The 16,317-nt window shown below is 48.9% G+C and overlaps 1 long non-coding RNA gene and 1 pseudogene across 1 annotated transcript; both read left to right on the forward strand.

Annotated features, from left to right (window-relative positions):
• The first annotated feature begins 371 nt into the window (after positions 1–371).
• Positions 372–1,152, forward strand: LOC136481605 (uncharacterized). Its single transcript, XR_010764793.1, has 3 exons — positions 372–615; positions 694–783; positions 992–1,152. It is a non-coding gene; the product is annotated as an uncharacterized lncRNA (long non-coding RNA).
• Positions 1,153–2,950: 1,798 nt separating this feature from the next.
• On the forward strand, positions 2,951–5,744 carry LOC136481508 (probable acylpyruvase FAHD2, mitochondrial; annotated as a pseudogene).
• The last annotated feature ends 10,573 nt before the right edge of the window (positions 5,745–16,317 follow it).

Below are 16,317 nucleotides of genomic sequence, written 5' to 3' on the forward strand. Positions count from 1 at the left end.
ATAGTAAAATAAGTTATTTACCATGTCTCAGGTGGAGATATATTTGGAAAAGTGAGGTGAGTATTTGGTAGAGAATTTCTCATACTTCCTCTCTAGAAATGTTGTTTAAAGTGCTGCTATGGAGAGGATCAATTTTTATCTGTTCATATCTCAGGGACCTTCTTGACTTGTCCAAAGACAACCTGCTGATCAAGGAAAGTAAAACCCAAGGAATTTACATTTCTGGAGCAACAGAGGTCAGAATGAAGGGCATGGCACCTTCCTTCCATTCTAATTTTATGTGATATTCAGAAAGAAGTACTTGGCATCAGGACCTCCATGCTTTCACTTTAATGTCTGGTATCTGTTCAATTACCCATGCAGATGTCTATCCTGAACAGTTCAGATGCATTAGCGAACCTTTATGTAAGTCTTCTTGAGCTTTACTTGGAGTGCCTTTCTATAAGTAGATACTAATTTAGCTTTGTTGACCTATTTAAATTACAGCAAGGAATTGCCAACAGTTACACCTGTCATCAATATTCGCATTTCTAAAGTGCATATAATGGAGCAGTTACAGTATGGCCCTATAGGGTTGCGAAGGCGCTGAACTTGATATTTAATACAGTAGAGCTTGTATTGTTCTACACGTCTTTTAACATCAGTACATACTATTCTGTTATAATCCTAATTCATGTTTTTTGTGATTGACAGCTTGTACTTCTTGGAAGTCAGCTTACCAAATGAGATAAGCTTGTAAGCATGACGCTCAAGTACTAGGATGTCATCTGAAGCTGTGAGCTTGTCAGTAGATCCTGATTTATTGTGCTAACTCACCTTTTTCTCTGTTTTTTTATTTGTGTCCGCCAAAACCAAGTTTGCATTATCAAATAGTAACCGTTGCACTAATACAAATGTGCAATTTTCTTATGTGTGGTCTGAGTTTTTCAGCATCATTTAGATGGTTCATTCTTTACTCAGTAGAAATGATTATGCTTTCATTGTTATGCAGTTCGTAATGTCTTCTATCTATACTTGAGTGTGTATTCAACAAATCATCATGAAATACTAATCCTACTTTAGTGACAAGAGAGAGGAGGGGCCATGCCTGATTTTGTGCAAAGTGTTGTGTGTCAGTGTGATCTCCAATAGCAGATTATAGAGCATTACAGAACAAAGGATATGAAGGCAAAAAATACAAGATTCTGTAGGTTAGGACCTTTTCCCTTGACTGATCTTCGTATCCTTTCTTCTTCTTCTTCATGTTTTGATGTTTTTTCTGTGCATTTATTTACTAATTTTTACCCTTTTCTCCACTCTCGTGCTCTTTCTGGATCTAGATTTTATCGGCATGCTGGAGGGTGCAGTGGCAGAGTTGTAATTTTCTGTGTATGCATGTACGTGTGTTTATTGGGCCAATAGTTTCATTTTGGCCCAAATGAGCACCAACTTCAGTTAGCGGGTATCAGATCATGCGCCCGTTAATGTTTGGCGGGTTGATTCGCGGACCCGATAAGTGGCTGGGTGACAGAAACGACTACAACAGATTCTGACCAATGGATGTACATCTAAAGGCTGTTAGCCATCGCCTGAAAAGTTGTTATATTTCAGGCACCTGAAATATAGCAACTCCCTTGTGTATAACATAAAGCGAACTGTATAAGTGCACACGTAATACACGTCACAACTCTCATAGTCACGGCATGACATACATAAACATAAACCAAATTGAATAAGTACAGCTCACAAGAAGTCACGGGCTCACTGCATTAGTGCATGACAAACGCATAGTCTACAGCAGCATGAGGCAGGCCACAGCAACGCCACCACCGGAGGTCATAGCTGAGAGGTGAGCACTCGGCAGGGAGCTCCCGTCTGCGTCGACGAGCATGCGGCGGCGGCAGCAAAGCAGAGTGGAGCAGCTTCGCGATGGGACGACGGAGGAAAGGAGGGAGTAATGGAAGGACGGAGTGCCGTTGTGCCCAGGCCGGTGTGCCGGTCACGGCCTCACGGGAGGACGGAGGAGGGAGACAGGGAGTGGACGGCGGCGGCTGAAAGGAGTCACGGGAAGGAAGGAGGAAGTGCGTCAGTGCGTAGTGCTGCTGGTAGGGTTTTATTTGGGCCAAATTGGGCCTCTGCCGAACGAACAGGCAAGTAGGCCGCAAGACATTCGACTTATCCCGGATTGAAATACAAACGGGATCAAAACGGGATATCCCGGTTAAAAAACGGCGGAAATATGGACGGACAAACGCTCAACCATTTTCGGCTCCGGTCCCGGTGCATCACATCTCGTTTTCGTCCCGTTTCTGTATTTTCCCGGAAAAAAACGAAAATGGTCGGGAAAAAACGGTATACGGTTGCGGACGGAACGGGATTCATCCCATCCGTTTTCAACCTTACTAACTAGTGTAGGGAGGCACCATAAGCACTTTTACGAATTGATTGAGGAAGACATTTTGCCCGGTTTAGAATTAGAAGAAAACTTGGGCTACGATAATAGATTTTTTTAGAGGAGACTAAGATAGTAGCTTAGAGCATCTTCAAGAATTTTTCTTAAACTCACTATCTAAACCATCATTTGGAAAGTCATTTGGATAAAAATCGTTATCTATATCTTTCCACCCTCCAATAACTTTTCTAGATCTTGCGCGCATGCTAGAGAGCTAGCCCGCTCTCCATCTTAAGCTAGTGAGAAATCCATAATAAAAGATGATAATATTTAGAAATCTAACTTAAGAAGCTATTAGAGTTTTTATTTTGGTTGCCAAACTCTCCATTCCTATCAATTAGAATGGAGATATGGTACAAGGGGGGCTCTGGACATCTTATGTTGGGCCTAGGTATGCAGCAGCAAAACAGCCCTGTAAAGCCCATGTATCTCATCCGCAATTTCTCAAAAAAAAAAAAACTCAACGGCAACAAAAGAAAGAAAGAAAAGGGCCGCAGTATCGATTAGTTAGAGTCGTTATCCACCAACCAATTCGCATCACCGTCACATCCACTTCCTCGTCGAAAGCCTCCGGTCCACCAAACCATGCCGGCCGCGATGGCGGCTGCGGCGGCGCAAAGGCTCCTCGCGGCGAGCACGAAAATCATCGGCGTTGGGCGCAACTACGTAGCCCACGCCAAGGAGCTCGGCAACCCGGTCCCCAAGGTGCGGTCCGCGCGCCTCCCATCCTCGATCCCAAAACGCTGCCGCGCTTCTAACTTCCCTCCCCCTCCTTCCCGCGCGGCCCTCTGGTTTGATCTCGCTTATGTTTGGGTGTGTTGCAGGAGCCCGTCCTGTTCCTGAAGCCGACCTCGTCGTTCCTCCACGCTGGAGTGGCCACCGCCGCCGTGGAGATCCCGGAGCCGCTCGAGTCGCTGCACCACGAGGTCGAGCTCGCCGTCGTCATCTCCCGGCGCGGGCGCGACGTTCCTGAGGCGTCCGCCATGGACTTCGTCGGAGGTAATTTGAGAATTGCGTCACAACGAGTGACCTGAGATAATTAACGATGGAGCCATAGTAAGACTTTATATTCTCATTTATAGAGAAAAAATTCGTGTGTTTGCAAAGTGTACTAAAAAATTCTTATGGTTTCATTGTTCAGAAAGATCAATTAGGATTCTATGATGTGTTCATGCTCTGGAAACTATTTAGGATCATTGAGAATTATTTTGGCCTTACTGCTTTATTGTGAAAACTGACAAGGAGTGATGGCAGCTAGAAACAGATGGATTTTAGCAATTCTAGCTTCGTTTGATAAAGTGAAAGCGAGCAATTTAACAGTTAGAATTGCCAAGGCAAGCTCATGCTCATTTGATGATCGTTATTCCATAGGCAGGAATACGGAAGTATGTTTCATGGCATATAGAAATAAAAAACTGTTTGTAATATGTTCTCTTCATCATTATTGAACTCGAGTTAAAAGGTTACAATACCTAGTCTCCTTTGTGCTTACCTCATTCTTTTTTGTGCTTTTTGAATTGATCAGTTTAAGGCGTTTGTTGGAGACAAACTAAATATGAGATAACTGCTTGCGTCATTCAATTTCCCAGGTTATGCACTTGCTTTGGACATGACAGCAAGGGACCTTCAATCTGTTGCTAAGGTGAGTTCTACCTTCTATAGTTTTCCTGAGTCTCAGTACTAATTGTTCAATTATTGTTGTTGTAGTGTCATCTGTCATCTCCAGTTGTTGTTGAATGTCATGTACGATCATACGAGCATTTGATTTACTACATAAGGAAATTCAGTAACTAACTTTGCAATTTAGTCTCATGAGTGGATCTTCTCCGTGATCATATCTATTGATGAATAGCAAAGAGTCAGATGCTTTTAGTCGAGCTAGCTACTGTCTTCATCCATCCAGTATATTTCATTCATTTCACATAACGTTTTTTTCTCTCAATATATCTTGTTGTACAAATCTGCTAGCATTAATTGGCTGCCAAGACCTTAAGTAGACTCAATCTCTTGATATTTTTTATTCAAAAGAACTATTACCATTAATTTTCTTTTTCATATTCACCATCCACTAATTTGCAGTCTGCAGGCCTTCCATGGACTTTGGCTAAAGGACAAGACATCTTCACTCCAATTAGTGCAGTAGTAAGCAATGGCTTTTGTTCATGTGCTTGGAATTGGTTGGTGGTGGCTCAGGAGTCAGGACAGTATGTTGTATTTATTTGTCTTCGCTTGTTATAATTACACCTCAATGAATCAATGCCATATTCTAGTCAGTGCAGAAGTGTTGTTAGATAGAGACACTACCAACTGTATCCAGGTAGATGATGAACTAAGGCAGAAAGGACCGACAATTGACATGCTATTCAAGATTCCTTTTCTGATCAGCTATATCAGTTCCATCATGACATTAATGGAGGGTGATGTGATACTAACAGGTAGTGACATTTTCTCTACGTGCAGTTTTTGCGCATCTGAGTTTTTTCTGTGGCTTATTCATTTGTTCCTCAACAGGTACTCCTGAGGGTGTGGGTCCTGTCCGAGTAGGCCAGAAGATCACAGCTGGTATAACTGACCTAATTGATGTCGAGTTCGATGTTCAGAGGCGCAATCGGTCATTTTCCACATGATGCAATAAGCAAGAAAGTAATGGTAAGCAACAAGTATTGGGAACATATGAGCCAGAACTGATTTTTCTAAAAATAAGATGATACATAAGATAGTAAGGCTGCATGCTTTTATTTGTTGTGTGACTAAAAATAATATCATGCAATTGATTTCATAAAAGCAAACCTGTTTACCTGTAGCAAGGTCAATATGATCAGAAAGGGCATCATATTCATATTCGTGGAAATTCTTGAATATGTACTCCAATTGGACAGCCAGGTGGTGTATATGTATAGGGTATAGGGCCAATATGCCAAAGCTACGTTGTCCTAATCCACATTCTCACATATACATAGCAATCAAAACCTGAAGTATATGAACTACTCGTTAGTTAGAAGCTGTGCTATATGAACTATTGTTATCCTGATTGAAAAAAAGATACTATTGTTGGATAACTTATAATGGTCTTAACAATTTCAATAGTAACTATTGATGCCTATCCATTCAGCGACTTATTATTTCTTACTCGTGCTGTCTGCAGGTGAATACAAAGTGCAGTCCTTGACCGTGAATCGCTTTCCTGGACCTGGAGCAATTGCAGATAGCTCTTGAGCCTTATCTTGATTTTGTTTACCTAGGTTTGGGGAGGCTATCTATGAATATGCTAACTCGTTCCTGAAGTATCTTTTGTCCCAGTTGATTGATGGAACTTTAAGCTCGCTTTCTGCATGCAACAAAAAAAAATTATCGCAATTTTTTCCCTGCCCTGGTGCAGTGATGAGAGCGGTCTCACTGAGTCATCAGGTCGCGGGTTCGAAGCAGCCTCTCCGTAGATTTTGCGGGGGAAGGCTTGCCTCGGTTTTTCTATAGATGGCCAACGGGCCGGCCCGATAGCCAACGGGCCGGCACGGCACGCCGTGCCTCCCGGGCCGTGCCTCATAGGGCCACGGGCTTGGCCTCTGGCCCAGGCACAGCACTATGGGCCAATGTCCGTGCCGGGCCGGCCCGCGAGGCACGACCAATTTCACAGGCTGTGCCAGCCCGAGGCCCAACGCTGCCGACAGAGAGAGAGGGGAAGGGGGTCGACGCCGCTCGCCGCCGAGGAGATCGACGTTGGATCCGGAGGAGGCTAGCACGCTCGCCACCGAGGAGGCTGACGCCCTCGAAGCTGGATCCGGAGGAGCCGCTCGAGGCCAGCCACCACGCTCGTCGTCCCTGGATCCGGTCGCGCCCGCCCTCGATCCGCCGCCGGGGACGCCACCACCCTAGATCCGCCGCGGAGGCCGAGCACGCCCTGGATCCGCCGCCAGGGGATGCCACCACTCTTGATCCGCTGCCGGAGGATGGGCATGCCCTGCATCCGCCACCGGTGAGCGCGCCCACCCTGGATCCGCCGTCGGGGAGCGCCACACGCCTCCTCGCGCGTGGATCTCGTCGTCCTCCGCCTCATCGCGCTGGATCCGGATCTCGTCGGGGCTGCGAGCTCGGTGGATGCACCGCCTGCTCCTGGCCGCACCACCGACCCTCGAGAACCGCGCGTCGCCGCTCCTCGAGGACTACGCGCCGCCGCTCTAGGGCCATGTGCCGTCGTCGCCATGGAAGAGAAGGGAGCCGAGCGGACCAGAGGAGGGAGAGGGAGGGATGGAGGCGAGCGCACCAGAGAAGGGAGAGGGAGGGTGGCCAGCACACGACGAGGGAGAGGGAAGGAGGGAGGGAGGCCAGCGCACGGAGGGAGATGGCTGCGCGCGGGAGGGAGACGGACGCGCGCGAGGGAGACGTCGCCGCACGGGGAAGAGGCGAGAGGCGAGAGGGAGCGGGTAGGATTTAGGGCTCGGGGTGAGGGACTGAGGGTGAGGCGGGGGGAGGCAACAAGCGAGAGGGAGCTGGGCTGAATGTCGCCCTGCCCTGGCCTGGGGGCGCGGCCGCGCCGCTAGCAGGCCGCCTGTTCTGTAGCAGGTCGTGCCATGCCGGCCCACATGCCTGGGGTAAGGCCCAGGCACGGCCTGCTCCTCCGGGCCGGGCCAGCTCGGGCCCGCTAGATGCGCGGGCCAGGCTGTGCTTGGGCCGGGCCAAAAAAACGGGCCTTGGGCCGGGCCGACGGGCTCGGGCTGCATGGCCAACTATAGGTTTTTTCCTTCCCCAGACCCCACTCATGTGGGAGCCTCCGGCACTGGGTCTGCCATTTTTTAATTTTTTCCCTGCCCTGCTGCGAGAATACTGCAGCAGCGATTTGAAACAGCTTCCGAGTGCTGTGCACTGCCGATGAAATACACTCAAACGAGTGCGTGCCTTGCAGCGCAGAGCAAATAAGGTTTTAATTTTACCAAGTGTTTAATAACCATTTGATGTTACTGAATGTAGTTGTGATGACAACGCTGGATATAAGGGAATTACATGAGGGGTGGAACTTGATATTATTTCTCTATAACGATATTCACAGTGCCCCGGAGTTTCATCTTGTGGATCACTGCTATTCAATTCAGACCTTCTCAGTCTCAGCATACTTCTCATTCTCAGGCCTTTCCCCCTTGACTAAGGACCTCAATGCCGTTAGGGCCGTAAACCTAACTCTATTAGCCCGTACAATCGCCTTGTATACTCCCAAGCATTTCTGCTTAAAGAACTTGCCTTCAAACTTGGGTGCCTCAGCTACCAATTTTGATAGCTCATCATCTGACAAAATCTGAAAGCAAAACACTTTGGCCCATTAGTTGTATGTCTTTCCCTCAAACGAACATCAAGCAGTTATTGAACACATTTGCAATGCTTTATGCCTTTATATTACCTCATCATATTCAAATTCTTCTTCAGGGTAACATATAACCTTGAGAGCAAGGGCAATTTTCAGAGCATCCCAACGTCGATTCCAGATACCTCCTTGAGAATACTAGCAGAGTGTTTCAAGGATTCATCATGTCTGTTCTCACAACGGTTGCATTCAAACAAGGCGTCGCATGCCATCTCAATGATCTCTGCGTTTACCTACATACAAGGCGTTAAGTGGAAATACACAAAGGGCAGAATTTTCTGTATAAATACTACAACTATAACTGTTGTAAGTGGATATTTAAGAAAAAACGCAAAATATTGGGAAGTGTGAAGTAAGCAAGCAATAAACCAGGACTCACTATCTCTGGTTTGACATCGAAGCCATAACGTCCAAGGATGATCTTCATTCCTTGACTCATTGGGAGGCAGTCCTCCTTACTCAGCTCTACCCTTTCATCAGGCACTAAACTCTTCATGAGATTCTTTAGGCCCCACATCAGCTCCATCACAGCTTCTTTAAACAGGCAGTATATTCCCTGAAAAAAATACATAGCAAGGTTCCTGTTCAAAATTGTTAACATAAGCAAAGCAAACAAGAAAAGCTTACACTAACCAAGCTTTGCTTCAATGATTGTTTTATATTCGGGCTTTCCAACAGCTAGCTTCTGCCCAGGTCGAAGCCACTTCTTGATCATCCTAACTAGCTGATCATTGACACCCGTAAGTGTCGGTGTTTTCAGACCACCGACGAGTAAATTTGTATTTACGCGTCTGGCTCGGATGGTGTGCTCGGAGGACACAAGGGTTTAAACTGGTTTGGACAGAACGTCCCTACGTCCAGTTTGTTGCTGCTCGCCGGCACTTGGTTTGCAGTAGGGGTTACAAATAGGCGAGAGATGAAAAGGATCCCAAGTCTCTGGTGGAAGGAGTGAATGAGTGCTGAGATCTCGATTGCTGCTCAGCCGTGTGCTCGTGTCGCGCTCTTGTGTTTTTATCTCCTGGGCCCGGCCCCCCAGTAGGGGCGCCCTGCTTCCCCTTTTATAGGCGAAGGGAAGCGCGGGTTATAGAGGAGAAAAAGGAGAAGAACGGGAGAGAGAAGAAGACTTACAGGATTGTCGGGTTCTTCTTCTCCTTCATGCGGGTCTCACCCATCATGTAGATGTCAACAGGGATGGCTCCACGTCGCGGCCATGTTCGTCACTGGCATCATACGCAGGCGTCATATGCTGGTCATGGCGTTCGATTCCATCCCGGCGGGCGTCGTGGTGAACTGACTCGCCTGTCAGCGTTCGTACGAGGGTTAGGCAGAATAGCACCGGCACGTCCGACACTGTTCTTGATGTGAATCCTCAGATATGGCCCGTCATGGCCACGGGTTACATCGAGGCGTGCCAGTCTCATCCCTGGTGTCAGAGTTTTGACCCAGGCCCATACGCCTGGACCTAGAGTGGTTGTCGGCGGTATGTGTCCCCGTCAGACGAGACAGAAACCACGTCCTTAGGGTTGGGCGAGACAGAGCCCGCTCCCAAGGGGTCAGGCGAGACAGAGCACGCGGCCTTGGGGTCGGGCGAGACAGAGCCCGCACCCAAGGGGTCGGGCGAGACGGAGCCCACGGCCTTGGGTGATACCCCTGCGGCCTCGAGGTCGGGCGAGACGAAAACCGCATCCTTAGGGTCGGGCGAGACGGAGCCCGCAGCCTCGGGCGAGACTCCGCAGCCTCGAGGTCAGGTGAGATGGAGCCCGCACCCAAGGGGGCGGCTGAGACGGAGCCCACACACAAGGGGGCGGGCTAGACGGAGCCCACGGCCTTGAGGTCGGGCGAGACGGAGCCCGTACCCAAGGGGGCGGGTGAGACGGAGCCCGCACCCAAGGGATCGAGCGAGACGGAGCCCGCGGCCTTGGGGTCGGGCGAGACCTTTTAATACGTCTTGCTCCATTCGGGGAAGTCAGGGTATCCCTAATATCAATACCCGACAGTAGCCCCCGAGCCCACGGAGGAGTAGAATACTCCTTTGGAGGCTTTTTCAGACGGGAGGACTCTGAGGGCCTTGACCTTCTTTTTGTAGTCCGCGCCGTGTCCTAGTAGGACGATGGTTTCCTTTTGTCGCAATCGGTCTTCTTGGGGGCATGTAACCATAGGATTCGCGAGGTCGGAAAGATTTTTCTTGATTCCAGTCCCCTAGGATCCGATTGGTCCATCGTCGTACTGCGACCGCGCGTTCGGTCTCCTTGCGAGTCCAACTTCCCTCGAGCCCCTGCGCGTAGCAGGGGTCCGATCAAGGGTTGGCTCATCTTTGTGATCATCGTCCTTTAAGCTTTTTTTGATAAAATGGTGGGGCTGAGCCATGCCACGTTTTTCCTCGATGGACGAAACATGGTGCTCGGTGAGCTGTTAACAGGCTAGTTCGAGTGGGGCCCTAGCTTCCTGTTCGCCAGGGTCCAGCATGGGTTAGCTGGTGACCTACTCCAGATTCTCAGTGGCTAATCCATATAGTTCTCGAGTTTGTTCGACCGGTCCCGAGGGCTCATTGCCTTTCTTCGAGGAAAAACCATGGACTAGGAACCGATCAAGACTCGAACATGGGCCGGGATGCCTGTGACGCTCGTGCGCCCGGGTACTGGCCGCTAGTGGGCCCATCCCTTTCCACCCCTCACTCTAAGGGTGCCCCGGAGCGGCTGTGAACCCGTCGGAGGGCTAGCCTTTGAACTCCTAGGCCTAAATGGGTCGTAGGAGCGTTTTTAGCTCCGTATCTCACCTTACCTACGACGATTCTTGGCCCATTGAACGGGCGAACCGTCATCCGGTGTATCCTTCGAGTGCACGGCTAGAGATAGCGTGCGCGATCTTCGGAGGGAGGTGACGTGACGCGGCACAGCGGGCGCGTGAATCCAGGCGGACGGTTCACCTTCTCGCCCCGCTCCGCCCTATAAATAGTGGCCTCCCCCTTTGCATTCCTGCACACCAAAACTACAGCCTTACCTTCTCTGTTTCTCCGTTGCCGCAGTTCGGATCTATCGTGCTTGCTAATCCGCCACCGGAGCCCTAGATCTATAGCTTTCACTCCTCCGCCGCCGCCTTTGCTTCTTCGCAGCCACCTCCATCCTCCATGGATTCGTGGTACCGCTCCGATGTTACCCATGTGTGCATGGAGGGCCTCGTCAAGCGTGGTCTTCTCCACGGAAGGACCGATGCGTCGGAGTGGCTTGTGCCCGACCATGAGGATGCGCCGGCGCCACCCGATGACTACGTCGTCACCTTCGCGCTCTTCCACGAGCGTGGACTCACGGTTCCTCCCCACCCGTTCTTTAGGGGTCTGCTGCACCACTATTAGGTCAAGCTGCAGCACTTGAACCCCAATGGGATCTAGCACATCGCGGCCTTCATCACGATGTGCGAGGGGTACCTGGGGATCGAGCCCCACTTTGAGCTTTGGAGATATTTCTTCTCCATCTCCTTGATCAAGAAGAAGGAGAGAGGTCAGGAGACCCCGGTGCTGATGGGATGCGCGGGCATCCACCTCTAGGGGCAGCGAGCGACCGAGTACATGTAACACCCCTGGTGTTACGAACTTGTTCAGCACCATGATTTAGGCCTAAGAAAAATTTCCGAATCGAGTTTTATTGAGTTTTTAATTTAAACGTACTTGAGGCGATAAGCGAATCCTGTGTGACTTAGTTTCGTAAACTCAAATAAACGCTCAAGTTAAATTACATAGTGCATAGAAATATTTAGGAATATTCGATAACGATTCTAGCAAGTAAATGGCTAATGACTTGTTCTGTTGGATTAAACATGAAAACAATTTTTATAACCAAAAATACGATTTGACTGGTATAGAGTTCTTAAGTAAAAATTCGGAGTATGATTTTGGTTACAGTTAAAATATCGAGTAACAAACTTTAGTGCTTTAGCCGTGTTTAAAAATACAAATAGTTGGCTTGGTAAATGAATATTTGAGAGCTGAAATAATAACGATAGTGCTGCAGACCACTTATCTTACCTATCTCGCCGGTACGACGTGCGCGTTATGAGAAAGGACCGAGCTTGCTGGCCTTGCCGGCTGCTTGCTCTCCCTCCCTCTACTGGCCTTGCCGCATACTGCTCTCTCTCTCTCGCGCGCGCGCACTCTGCTGCTGCCCGTGTCCTTGCCACGATGCCTGTCTGTTGTCTCGTGCGCCTTTAAGCTGAGGCCAAGCTACGGCTGCCGCTTGTTCCCCTGCCTCCGAGCTCGAGCTCGGCCACCGCTGTTTCCACTGCTCTGTTTACCCGCGCAGCACGCGCACAGCGACGACCGACCATAGCAATAGCATCGCACACGCTACGCATTAATCTCACTTACAAGCTCGGCCCGCTGAGCACGCCGCTCGTTCGCTGCTCTGTAAACGCAGAGATTCTTCTGTGATCACTCTGTTTAATGCCGTGGTACGTGCGATCGTGCGATCAAAGGAAAGATGAGCTTTAGAAAGTTTATTAACGTTGCAATGCTACAGTTTATAAGCTACGTATAGTATATAAACACTCGTCGCGGCCACCTGGATGGATAGCCGAAAGCAAAAGCTGAGCTCATCAGGCTCACACACTCACATATGTTTCGTGCAAGTCTGGTTCTATCTCTCTGACCAATTATTTGTGTACTAGTATTTCGCGGTAGCTGAGCACTGTAGCCAGCCATGTGAGCAGCAGCAGCCCCTCATGCAGCCCTGACGATATGAATTCCCAGGGTTGTGTTGTGCTGTTCTGCACCTGGTTTGGTAGCAACTAGCTTGGCGACGATGACCGGTCGGATGACGAACCGTGTACTGGATTGGATTGGTGGAAGGGATGACCCATGGCCATGGCATATATACCCAGTCAATCGTCGTGTTGGTCGGGGCACGCCCATCAAACACGCACTTGAATTAATAGCAAATGCAAGTAATAGGGATCCACGTACGACAATTTGTTAAGTCTACATTCCATGTTTCCTAATACAATGATAGCAGATGCAAGTAATAGCCTGTTACGCTTCACGTACTCTACTTAAGCCACAAAAGGCAAGCTTGAACTAACACGGCTATTACTAAAACAACAATAATGAGGTATTTGGTACAACACTTCTTTACTGATTGATCATCCCTTTCTTGTACTTTTTCTGTTGGCTTCTTTCCAACTTGCCCATTCATTGCTTCTCCTATTGCTGCTTGAATCTCCACAGCTTGCTTTTGTTCGTGCATGTACTTTTTCCAAGCATGGCCAGCTTCTTCCCACGAAACACTGTAGCACGCATAAAACACTGTAGCTACGACTTCTTTTGTGCTCCTGTGGCCAGTTTTTGCTCTAGTCCAGGCCCATCAGTGATATTAATTGCATTTTGCAGAAACCTTTTTCGTCCAAGAAGCGAAATAGCTAAATGCATCGGTCAAGCAGCATATATGCATCATGTGCTTTGCTCCATTGCTTGACTCGCACACTCAATCACTAGTTGGTCAATAATGCACCAGGTGAGACGCACAAGTACCTAGCTCTAGGCCGGTCAGAGCATTAGTTATTTCTTCCTAGGTCCGGTCCAAGCGTCTGAAGCATCCAATCACCTACAAGTTACAGTGGAGCTAACTATTCTAGATTTCCCACAGATCCGATCCATCGCTCTCACCTTATCTATAGCCCGTCCAACACGCGCACGATGGCAGGCGGACAAGCTTGCCAACTTCTCTTCGCGGCCTATAAAATGCGAGCCCGCACAGTCCAGCAGCTGAGCCTCCGCTCTCCGTAGCTCCAGCTCTCTTCTCACTCTCTCGACTTTCCTGTTCTGTCCGCAAGCTGCACGCGGGCCGGAGTCGACATTTTGCCGGGCGAGGAACGATGATGGGTCATGGGATCGATAGGAGTAGCTAAAAGATGATGCTATGGTGATCATATCACGGAGATGGAATGTTAACTTTTGATTACATTTTACCAAGGCAAGCCCCGGTGCATAACCCCTACTTTTCTGCAGTTTAAATTATATTTGTGCATTAAGTTTAAGGAGTTGAATGAAACCCACTTGCATATATATATATATATATATATATATATATATATATATATATATATATATATATATATATATATCTTTATTCTATGAGTCTTACTAGTATGACAGGATCGTGTAGATTGCTATGCTACAGGACTTCGGTAGAAGTCGAGTGATGGCTGTCACTCGCGAGAGATAGGAAATATCTTAATGGATTATTATCACTTGGAAAATATAAATGGTGGAAAGGAAAATGGTGACCGGGTAGAGATATGGTTTGGGTATTGGTGGGTGCAAGAGGTTGTGGCGCCGTGGATGCGGGGCATGGCTTGGTTACACTGCTTTCCCTGTCTGGTCGGTTAAGGACCGATCGTTGCATAAGGCTCTAGGCAGGTCACAGACTTATTATCCCGAGCACATACTTGTGTATGGGTGCTTGGAAGACTTGTTGCTCTCTTGTCACGGATCCAGCTCTTTCCGGACCGACTGTTAGGGTTTTATTTTGGTGGAGGAGGTCCTTGCACCGCACTGAGTCTGGGACTCAGCGGCGGGGGCTTGGAGTCCCAGTTTGGACGGGGACCTGGACAGGAGAGTGATGGGTTGGTCCTGCTTGTGCCTGGGGTATAAGCAGGGCGTGTGTTTTTGGGGTACCCAGCTGGGGGCATTGATTCGTGAATCGTCAGGAAATCCAGTATGGCTTGTCTACGGTTTAGCATCATAGTAAGAACTGAAAGATGAAGGATGTAATGGAAAAAGGAACTCTGATTGCTTACCACCTGCTTGAAAGTAGTACAGGTGCTTACATAGAATGGTTAGTTAATGAACCAATGTGGCTTTTAATAAAAATCAAATATAAGGACGCACGCTTAGTAATGCTTCCTACAAATGCAATAAACCCACAAGCCAGATAGCCTTGCATATCCTTGGAGTCTTTTCTTTCCTCCTGTCAGGTAAGTCTTGCTGAGTACAATTGAGTACTCAGGGTTTTATTCCCCCTGTTGCAGGTGACAGGTGGAGGCTAAAGCTGACCTTTGTGTGTGGATTCCTCCTGGTGGGCTCAGCGAGGATTTCCTTTACGCTGCGATTGTAGTTGTTATTTATAACTCTCACCAAAAGCTTTTATAAATGAAAGTATTATAATCTATTGTCATAGTTTATATATCAATGCTTCATCATTTCATGAATAGATATTTATTTCCGCTGTAATTCTGATCACATGTTTATATTCCGCTGTTACATTAAATTATTCATAACTCTGATAATATAATTACATTCTTCTATTATAGTAATAAATATTATACTCTGATGTTGTACTAAAAGCGATGTAAGAAATGGTTAAGAATGATGTAAGCTTTATTCTCTCATTTGTGATCCTGATGGCGAAAATGTGGATTTTCGGGTTCTCCCCTGGGGTGTGCCCGACGGAACCGAGTAATTTAGTGTTCTCCTTTAGGTGCTTAGTGTCTAATAGAAGACGAGCACTCCTGGAAGACATTAGATTAGGTGGTTCTGCCACAGTACATGCCCTGCCAACTCTCTAGATCCAACAAGCGGTGGCACTCGCATTGGTTCTACCTAAAGAACGACCCTGCTGCTCCCTTGCCGGTCTTCTCCGGGCGTCTGATCGAAGAGGTACCACCGTCATGGCTGTGGGGGCCACCCATCAAGGAGAAGAAGAGGATGCGCGGCCTCCTCGAGGCCATCAAGTTCCTAAATACCTACGGCCTCCATAGGGCTAGCGTCATTGGGGGTATCACGCGAGGAGGGTGGCGCTGCTGATGGCACATGTCCTCCTGCTGTACGGGATGACGCCCGGCGTGCAACTCATCGGGACGACACTCGCCTAGAGGCTGCTTCACGATAGTGAGATCGCACAGCACGTCAAGGAGGCCACGAGGAGGCCGACGTCATGTTCCTAATCCCGGGGCATCCCGTGATGTGGCCGGATATGGGCTTCATCGAGCTACCAGCAGGGTTAGCCTTCTAGGACTTTGTCGCGCTGCTGCCTGAGCACGCGTCCGTGAGGGCGGCGAACCATGCCGCGGATGAACAAAGGAAGAAGAAGAAGGACGACGAGGAGAAGAAACGGCGGTTGAAGCAGCGAGGGAAGCGGCGTCAAGGTTCGTCGGAAGAACAGGAAGAGGAGGAGGAGGATGATGGCTCCATGTCGCCCATCCCATGGGATGATCTGGCCACCAGGGATGAGGACCCGCCTTCACCATAGGCGGGGCCCATCCTGTGGCATGCCATGGGGTGGGAGGGGAAGGATGCGCCCCCAGAGCCGGTGGAATCAAACTGTCCCGCCCCGTCTGGACCTTCGGCGGTGGCCTCGGAGCCGGTGGAATCAGGCTACCTTGCCTTCTTGGGCCTTCAATGGTGGCTATAGAGCCGGCAGAAGCGGGTCGCTCCGCTCCATCCAAGCCCTCGATGGTGCCTCCGGAGTTGGCGGGAGGCGACCGTTCTGATTTATCTGAGCCCTCTGAGCCGAGAGAGGGCTCGAAGCGGCAACGTGCTAACGAG

Source organism: Miscanthus floridulus, chromosome 1, assembly GCF_019320115.1.
Source record: "Miscanthus floridulus cultivar M001 chromosome 1, ASM1932011v1, whole genome shotgun sequence".
NCBI classification, from domain to species: Eukaryota; Viridiplantae; Streptophyta; class Magnoliopsida; order Poales; family Poaceae; genus Miscanthus; species Miscanthus floridulus.